The sequence below is a fragment of the Prunus avium genome, chromosome 3 (assembly GCF_965620075.1).
Source record: "Prunus avium chromosome 3, drPruAviu1.hap1.1, whole genome shotgun sequence".
Classification (NCBI taxonomy): domain Eukaryota; kingdom Viridiplantae; phylum Streptophyta; class Magnoliopsida; order Rosales; family Rosaceae; genus Prunus; species Prunus avium.
In genome coordinates this window covers 36,234,347-36,244,395 of record NC_142286.1, presented here as the reverse complement: position 1 = coordinate 36,244,395, position 10,049 = coordinate 36,234,347, and positions in this window count along the sequence as shown.

The window sequence follows — 10,049 nt, the reverse complement described above, 5'->3', positions numbered from 1 at the left end:
TAAAGCTTTAAATTCCACATTGCCTTGTAAAATCTGTAAAGTCTGTCTAGAAAGTATTTTATTTAAACTCTTTTAGATTCTCGTTAATTTAGTGTCTAGAGAATCACCTAACTATATGAAATCTTTTCTTTTGAGCATACTCATCCTCATGCTCAACCTCATCTATAGCCGTATTTTTCAAGTTATCTATCAATATTAACAACACTAAACAATCCTTTTAAGATAAGAAAACTGAAATCATAATTAATCACAAATCATCATTTACTTGCTAACTAGGGGATGAAAATGGTGCTTCAACAGCTAAAACTCATATTTCATCACCCGAAAGCTTTCCTACACTATAATAGATGTGTAATTCATTTCCAACAATAGTTGTGATAAGCAAATGCGAATTCATGAAACCATACTGGACATATACCTCTTTAAGGAATGTGACCTTGATTATAACATTTTCCTTTATTCGGTGGTTTGGATAGCCTTTTAGATTGAAACACTCCTTAATCATTACTAGGCCTTTACAAGATCATGACCTTCTTTATCAAGTTGCATGTTGATGTTGCAAATTATAATTTTCTGCAAGAAAAGAAAACTCATTAATTTTCTTCAAGTTCCAACCAAATTAAGGAAAAAAAAAACGAGAATAAGGATATTTGAACTAACATCTCCTTGCAAATAAGAGATATTGTGTATTATCAAAGGATCAACCATTTTCTTGAGCGGCCATCGTTGAGAGCAAGGATCATCATTTGGCCTAGAGCCCATTTGCTGAAGTAGGTAGCCCAAGGCTTGATGGGCAAAAGCCTAACCCAACCTTTTCTTTAGGCCCGCCAAGCCCGTCTAGGCTCGGGCCAAAAGAAAGGGAGAGAGAGGCCACTATACCATTCCAGGGTATTTGTCCATTGCCGCCACACAAGTCCTCTAGAAACCAAAATGGTGAAAAATATTCAAGACTCCATCTCTTGGAATTGTGTTTGCTGCTCATGTATGGTAAAGTTGTAAAGCTTTGAATTCTACATTGCCTTGTAAAAGCTGTAAGGTTTGTCTAGAAAGTATTTTATTTAAACTATTTTAGATTTTCATTAATTTAGTGCCTAGAGGATCACCCAACTATATGGAATCTTTTCTCTTGAGCATACTCATCCTCATGCTCAACCTCATCTATAACTGTATTTTTCAAGTCCTTTATCAATATTAACAACACTAAACAATCCTATTAAGATAAGAAAATTGAAATCATAATTAATCAAAAATCATCATTTACTTGACTAACGACGGGATGGAAATGGTGCTTCAACATTTCAAACTCAGATGTCACCACTCGAAAGCTATCCTACACAATGATAAGGAAATGCAAGTCTCGTGAAATCGTACTAGACATATACCTCTTTAAGGAATGTGGAAAAGAAGACGTTCAAAAAGGGAAACAATTCAGCAAGGATAAGAAGAAGCTTAAAAGAGTTCTCGGTCCGAAGAAACCTTCATTTCTTGATTCTAATTCTAATGAATCGTGGGTGCCTCTTGAAGGTAAAGCTATTTTGCTTCCATGTTATGTGTTATTACCTTCAATACTTGCTTTTGCGAGGTGGGGAGGAGAAGAGTACTGATTGTTGATTTGTTTTGTCTTTTTGAAAGCCCTCGTTTCGTGTTGGTGCTTATCTTTATGTTTCGTGTAGGACAATATGGCGACAAACAAACTTCCTTGAACAGTCGTTATGGCTACTAGATTAGATTAACCCCGAATGGCCCAGTGGTCACCAAGAAGCGACAATTTATTGCTTGAACGATCGCTTATGTACTTGTAATGTCATTGATGGAGCAACAACTGAGAGACACACTAAGGCAGTTTTTTGGGAGCTCTCATATTTTGTATAGAGATATGAAGACACAAACAGATCTCTGAATCACTGTTGCAAACTCAAATGTAAAACTTAATCCTATAATGTACCTTCATACTTTCAAGTTTCAACCATTGCTTGTATCACTATTGTATTAACAGGGTTTGATAATACAATGACAACAAGAAGTACAATACATGTATGTATATATTTTAATTTCCAGTTGTTTTTATCTACATCGTTAGATCATCATATAATATTTGATCGTACGATTGTGAATCCTAATCATCCATCTTATGCCAAACCTAAGATTAACAATGAAAATTAAACCAGAAAAAAAAAAACAATGAAAAGGTTCGAGTAAAATTGGTACGTGCGCCGTACTGAAAAGGATCAATGGGCAAATATTTTCGAATAAGACAATAGAGCCTTGTGTCAATTCGCGAATAGTGGAAAATAGACAATGTCGCTTCTAACCCAGTAGGTCACAAAAGAAGCATGGGCATTATTGACTTTTGTGGTTTTAGTTGTGTGTTCAACCAATCACTCGATTTCATATTATCTTGCAAATTTTCAGTTTAAAACCATAATAGGCAACTGGCTTGTCAAACTGAAGCTGAAAAGGAAGTGCACGTTTGCCTACAAAAACAGTGCGGTTTAGAGAAGAAGGTTAAAAGCAAAAAAATAGAAGAAAAAAACGGAAGATTTGCTGGTGATCGAATCTGACTGAGACAATCTCTCTTAACCCCACTGTTGCATCACGGCTCCTTGGAATATTTTTGTTTCGTTTAATATATATCTATCCTTGTGTTATTCTGGTCCATTTTTTTGGTCCTTATATAAACCCTGTCCGCGTTTCTTCGTGCCCTAGCATTTCATGTCCGCCTCTTTTCTTCGTGCATCCTTCCTCCCAACCGTAACCACCGCCTCCTTCCCCCAACCGTAACCACCGCCTCCTCCTCACCCCAATCTCCTTTCCACCATTATCTTCCCTTCACCACCACAACGAGCCAAGGAGACAGTGGAGTTTTACGAGGGTGTCTTTGGAGCCCAAACCATTCAGCACAGCTCTTGTCCGGTGGCGGTGGAGGGGTGTGGGGAAATAAGAGTCTGATCTGGCTGAGCAGCTATTGCATTTTTGTGGGTTCGACCCGCATAAACGTGATTGACCGGTAAGTGAACTATCTTAATTACAAACAGAGAGTGTACTTCGGGTTTAGGGTTTAGGTCCTGAAGAGTGTACTCGGTAAAATTAAAGAAATGAAGAAAAATAGTAGATTAAGCATAAGTACTAGACGAGGAGTAGTACTATCAGTAGATTATGTCAAAGTTAAAAGACATAATATATTTGTATAATTGAGAGAGAGTGATTTGAGAGTGTGGACAATGAAAGGAAAGCAAGAGGAAGGCATCAAAAGTTGTTAGTTAGTTTGTCATTTTGATATGAAAATTCCCTTGATGAGATACTTGTTGTTGCATTGCATCCATCGAAACACACATACTGCTTGCTCTCTCTCTCTCTCTCCCTCTTCATGTTTTCTAATAATCTATTTTCAACTTGGTTCCAATCTCAGGTTGGAAGATCTTCATGTTGCGGCTGTTGCTTCTGTTCCTCATATTTGTCCATCCCTTGTCACCACTGACATTTATGATATGGTTGCAAAATCTGTGGCCAACGGATGCGTGTTGATGGGATCCATAAAGGAGGACTCTTATCGTCCCGGTGTTCTTGTTGGCACCCTAAGGGACCCATTTGGAGTGACATGGAGTTTCTGCAATAGGTCAATTGGTAATTTAAAAGAAAAGTGAATATCTTCTATTGTTTATTTTCTATTTTAATATAATAATGTTTATGTTTGTGTAGGAGTTCTGTCTTCTTCTCAATCCTTGTTAGTGCTTCTGGTTTCTACCCTAAAACCAATGAAGAATTTACCGCATAAAACTGCTAAATTGTTATTGTTGGGCCTTAATCATTGCTAGGTATTTACAAGATCGTGGCCTTCTTCATCAAGCTGCATGTTGATGTTGCAAGTTATAATTTTCCGCAATAAAAGAAAACTAATTAATTTTCTCCAAGTTCCAACCAAATTGAGGAAAAAAAAAAAATGAGGATATTTGAACTAACATCTTCTTGCAAATAAGGGATAGTGTATATTAGGTATTTGAACTAATCTCTCCTTGCAAATAAGATATATTTGAACAAACCTCTAATTGCTAGGTATTTAGAAGATCGTGGCTTTCTTGATCAAGCTACATGTTGATGTTGCAAGTTATAATTTTCCGCAAGAAACAAAGAGCCAAGAGAGTAAGAGAGCGCGAGAAACTAGGGTTGCGTCGCAAAATGAAATGCTAGGCTTAGTAAAACGCAATCTTGGTTTATATTTTGACCACAAAAAAAAATCCAATAATGAAACAAAGATATATATTTAAACGAAACGATAATTTCACAAGAAGTCGTGTTGCCACAGTGGTGTTAGGCAGGATTGCATCAGTGAAGTTTGAGGGTAAATTAAGTGATTGTTGGTTTCCAAAGCTCTCCAGTGAAAAACGGGCAAGATCATTTTGCATGCATTCACATAGATTGATATAACTAGTTAATGCATTAATTATCTTAGAACTAGAGAATCACATATAAACAAGATGAAGTATTTTCCATACTAAAACCAGAAGAGGTCAAGGACGTAAAACATGAGGACGGTTCTTTCGATCATAACGCCTCAACCTGAACTGTCGCCTCCACCTTACTTACAATTTCTCGCAATTTCTTATAAATATTGTCTTAAGCAAAACAATGATATAGCAATACAATAGTAAGTTATAATTTTCCACAAAAAAAGAAAACTCATTAATTTTCTCCAAGTTCCAACCAAATTGAGGAAAAAAAAAAACGAAAATGAGGATATTTGAATTAACCTCTCCTTGAAAACTCATTAACACTTCCCTTATTTGCTTTCATGCAAATTCTAGTCGTATGTCTCATTTTAATTAAGTCAGGTAACATGCAAATGCTGTAGAGTGTTCATATGTCATGGTTGTTTAGTTTTATTCTCAATATTTAAATCCTCAATTACAAATGAGATAAAAATAATTTGAGTTCGGACAATTGGATTGGCTTAAGTAAGTAATTTTACTAAACCCAACATTTACATTTTCATTCAGCCAAATTATAAAATAAATTAAAATAATTCACTTACTTATGATCACCATCGTCACTCACGATTATGTGGGTCGAAGGCCCCAAAATACAAAAGTTGCACGACCAAGTGAGATTCTTAATTTCTTCCACTGCCACTAGACAAGAATTGTAATGAATGATTTGTGCTTCGAAGACACGCTCATAAAACGCCGCTGCCTTGGTGGTGGTGATATGATGATGATTGCGGAAATGAGGTTAGGGGGGGGGGGGGAGGGGGAAGGAGGCGGCGGTTACGGGATGATGTTGGCGAACATGATTGGGAGAAAGAGGCGGTGGCGGCACGAATATATGAAACAAGGAGGCAAGAGAGAGAGGAATCACGATAAATTAGGGTTGCTTCGCAAAATGAAATGCTAGGGTTAGTAAAACGCTGACATGGTTTATATTTAGACAAAAAAAAAAACCCATAATGAAACAAAGATATATATTAAATGAAATAATAATTTTACAAGAAGGCGTGTTGCGACAGTGATGTTAGGTGGGATTGCGTAAGTGAAGTTCGAGGGTAGATTAAGTGGTTGTTAGTTTCCAAACCTCTCTGGTGAAAAACATGTAAGATCCTTTTGCGTGCATTCACATGGATTGATATAAATAGTTAACCCATTAATTATTTTAGAACTGCAGAATCACATATAAACATGATGAAGTATTTTCCATACTAAAACCAGAAGAGGTCAAGGACGTAAAATATGAGGACGGTTCTTTCGACCATAATGCCTCAACCTGAACTTTCGCCTCCACCTTACTTACAATTTCTCGCAATTTGTTATAAATATTATCTTAAGTAAGATGATGATATAGCAATACAATAGTAAGTTATAATTTTCCACAAGAAAAGAAAACTCATTAGTTTTCTCCAAGTTCTAACCAAATTGAGGAGAAAAAACAAAAACAAAAATGAGGATATTTGAACTAACCTCTCCTTGAAAACTCATTAATATTTCCCCTATTTGCTTTCATGCACATTCTAGTTGTAGGTCTCATTTTAATTAAGTAAGGGCGACATGCAGATGCAGTAGAGTGTTCATATGTCATGGTTATCTAGTGTTATTCTCAATATTTAAATTCTCAATTACAAATGAGATTAAAATAATTTCACTAAACCCAACATTAACATTTTCATTCATCCAAATTATAATATAAATTAAAATAATTCACTTATAGATGATCATCATCGTCACTCACGATTATGTGGGTCGAATGTAACAAAATACAAAAGTTGCACGACCAAGTAAGATTCCTAGTTCCTTACACCGCCTCTAGATAAGAATTGTGATGAATGATTTATGCTTCGAAGACACGCTCATAAAACACCACTGCCTCCTTAGCTGGTGGTGGTGGTGATGTGATGATGATGTCAGAAATGAGATTGGGGGGAGAAAAAAGTGGCGATGACGGGATAATGTTGGCGGACATGAGATTGTGGGAAGGAGAAATGCTCCCCTCTAAATGGACGCAACTGCAAAATGCTCGTAAGTGAAGGGATCCAAGAGAAAATAGCAAACGGTTGGACAACACTTTGGAGATCCAAAGTGTTGTCGGCTCCCTCATCGGCAGATGTCTATTTAAATCACGTCTCGGTTAAGTTGAGGAGTACATTGCATTTCTTCATGAAAACTCAGAGAAAAACATCAAAAAATCAAGAAACACAATGACATTCTCATCCACTCCTCTTGATGATCACAATCTTGAGTTATCCCTTGCACCACCAAATGCCCAGATAAAGGCTTCTCCAAACTCCTCTTATCATCATGGTACGGCCTCAACCTTTGCTGAGGCAATGCCGAACAGAGCAGTACTCATTGGAGACATGACTGTCAGTAGACTCACACCGATAGATCATCTGCATCTGGCACAAAGGTCTAATAAGGTTGCGATAGAGGAGTCCCACACTTTAACCGTGCTCCACGAGGTCTCGACTACAAATGTAGGCATGCGCCTACTAGCGAGGACGCGAGAATGTGCAGCGCTGACGGAGGAAGTGGCTGCCTTGAAGGCTCAGGTGGCAGACTTGCAGAGAAGGCTCTACTGTTCCAAACAGCATATAGAAACACTACAAAAGAGAAATGAGGACCATGTAGAGCTATTGCAGATTCTACAAGCAAGAGCAAACAGAGGCAATTAGCATGATGCATCAGGTGGCTCAAAATGCAAAAGAAACATGTGATCCAGAAATCTATGTATGCATTTTAAAGCTTATGTTTGTAATCACATGTTATAAAATGAATAAGCATTTGAGCTAAGTTTCTGAGTGTGCAATCTAGGGAAATGTCTAGCTCTGCAAAGGACATATGCAAATCGTGCCTGTAAGAAAAAGAAACAAAAACAAAAAATAAAAAAAAGAAACAACAATCAATAAACAAAAATGAACTAAGTACTCCAAACATACTCAAACAAAACAGATAAGCAGCCGTGCCAGTTCCCCGGCAATGACGCCAAAAATTGTTGTATTAATAATTAACACAAATTAATGTGATAATCATCCAATTAAAAATACCCGCAAGTGCATGAATCCATTGGGGTATAGATTCTCTAAGTAAGGGATCGATCCCACGAAGAACTGTCGGCTTATTAAAAGTTCTAAATTGAGTACGTAAAGAATACTTATTTAACACACCACAAATGTAAAATACAAATTGGAAGCTAAGAATGAGTAAAGAAAGGTAAAAAGAAATGAAACAAAACAAGAAACCAAAGATAAACACAAATAGCAATTTCTATAACTCTTTTATTACCATTGTATCACCTGTTTCACCTATTTATCACCATTTGGACAGATTCGTTTCTCTGTTTTTTCAGCTTCGACCTCTGTTCAGTGTTTGGCCTATAACTTTCCAACCGTTTGTCCAAATTTCATGTTCTTTATATGGTTGGATTCAGCACAGAAAAACAAAATACTCAACAAGGACCAAATGGTAAAAACAGTTATGAAAATAAGCAGAATTCAGTAAAGAAAATACACAACGTTTCAAACACACACACAACAAATTTTTTTGGGGGGGAGGGGGGGTGGTGGTGGTGGGGTTTGATTTTATTTGAGTGACCTAATTCTAATGTTTGAAAGTAATTGAACTCTAATTTTAACAAGAATGACACAGATGAAAAATCAAAGTGTGAAATTAATACGTAACAAACACTAGGGTTTCGGAATCCACCCTAAACAATCCTACCCATGTTTATGGATACTCAAGTGATGAACTCTAAATATGTTGATGAAGATGTTCGCAATCAAGACCAGGTCTAGTGGCTCAAGATGCATTGATTCTCTCTAATATAAGTAGAGTGCAGGGCTAGTGCTACAATACTTGTGTCTTCCTTATAATCAATCTAGGTGTGCTTAGTACTTTGATTTGATTACAAGAAAACCTCATTAAGTTCAAAGAGAATATGAACGTCACAAGAACCTTAATAGTATGATGTTTACATTAGGCATTCAAGAAACCAATTCACATAGATGATTCTTACTTCATCCATTTGTTTCTTGGGAAAACATGAGAATACACATAATCCCAACAACCTCAAAAAGCATGATTTCAAAGGTGATCAATCAAAGAAAAACATACATCAAGGATAGATTAATTTAGTGAATGGGAATTCATCAACAACATCTAGAAATTCATACACTCAAGCATCAAAACAATGGAGTATTCATATTTAGGGCTTCAACCTAAGCCCTAGAAAAATATGAAGTTACATTGAAACCAAGAAAATACAATAAATAAATAAAATGAAAGAAACTAAGAACAAAGAGGAGAAAGAGAATTGCATCTTCAACCCCTTGGATCCTAAGCTTGCCTCAAGGCTTCCCAAGGTTCTCTCCAATTGTTATGTCATTCTCCCCTCTCTTGCTCTCCAAATACCTGCTCTCAAGTCTCTGCTCTCTTCCTATGCAAGATCTGATTTCAACTCTGCCCAAAAATGAATTGTGATTCCATCCCACGTTGAATGGCTGATGCCTTTCGTCTTTTGCTCTCATCTATCTCCTCCTTTCCAACTCACATTTTAGTCTTTGTCTCCTCCTTTGTCCCATTGCCATGATGAGTTTTTTTGGGATTTGTCTTCACAAAGATGCTCTTTGTCTCAGAAAATTGCACTCCATCAAAGTAAATTCTTGTTACCAAATGGTATGGTAACAAGAAGAATCAAGATGACACAATGGAGGTAAAAATTGGCCCAAGACAAATCTCTAGAGCTGTTGTAACATGCAGGATCAGTTGAATAGGCTATATTTTTCCAATGGAGCTCAAATTCGGATATGTTGTAGTCAACATCCATTGGAACAAGTTTCATGAAGATCTTCACCTCATCCGAGCACCGGAGCATATTGATCCAAGGCCAAGAAGTTGACCTACGAAAATGAACAAAAACAGAATTTATAATCAATAATGCATTTTTAGCTCATTTTCATTCTAACCAAGATAAAGTCTATGAAAACACAAAAAGAAAGCAAAAAGCTATAAAATGTCAAGAACTAACTCAAAATATTGGGTGAATAACATGATAAATCATGGGTAAAAATGAACCTAACAATGTCTTACATGGATCACATTATAAGCAGCAAAGTCAATAAATTCATATTGTTTCTCATGAGGGACGTTTTTCTAGCTCTACCATGTGATGAAGTTATATATATATATCATCACCGTAATAACGTCCGGACGCATAGGAGAGAAACTGGATATATATAGGGGAATGCTCATCGAACGACAGTGGAATCAACCTACTCCATTAATATAATTATTCTCATGAAATTCAAACCATTCTTATTCTAAAGATTAATAATAAAATTAACATTTGGTTACTAATTATTTAATATTCGGATCGGGCTTCTCGGGTTTTTTATTTATTTTTGGGGTCGTGCCTTTGAAAAAAATTTGATATTTTAACTCACCTCTTTTTGCAAAGAAGATATATCATCAAGCATATCATTCTTTTGATAATCCATTTCAAAGAGATATTTGATGATTTAGAAAGGCCTTTCTTGGTTGGACCAACCAGATTTTCGACAAGTATTTCTG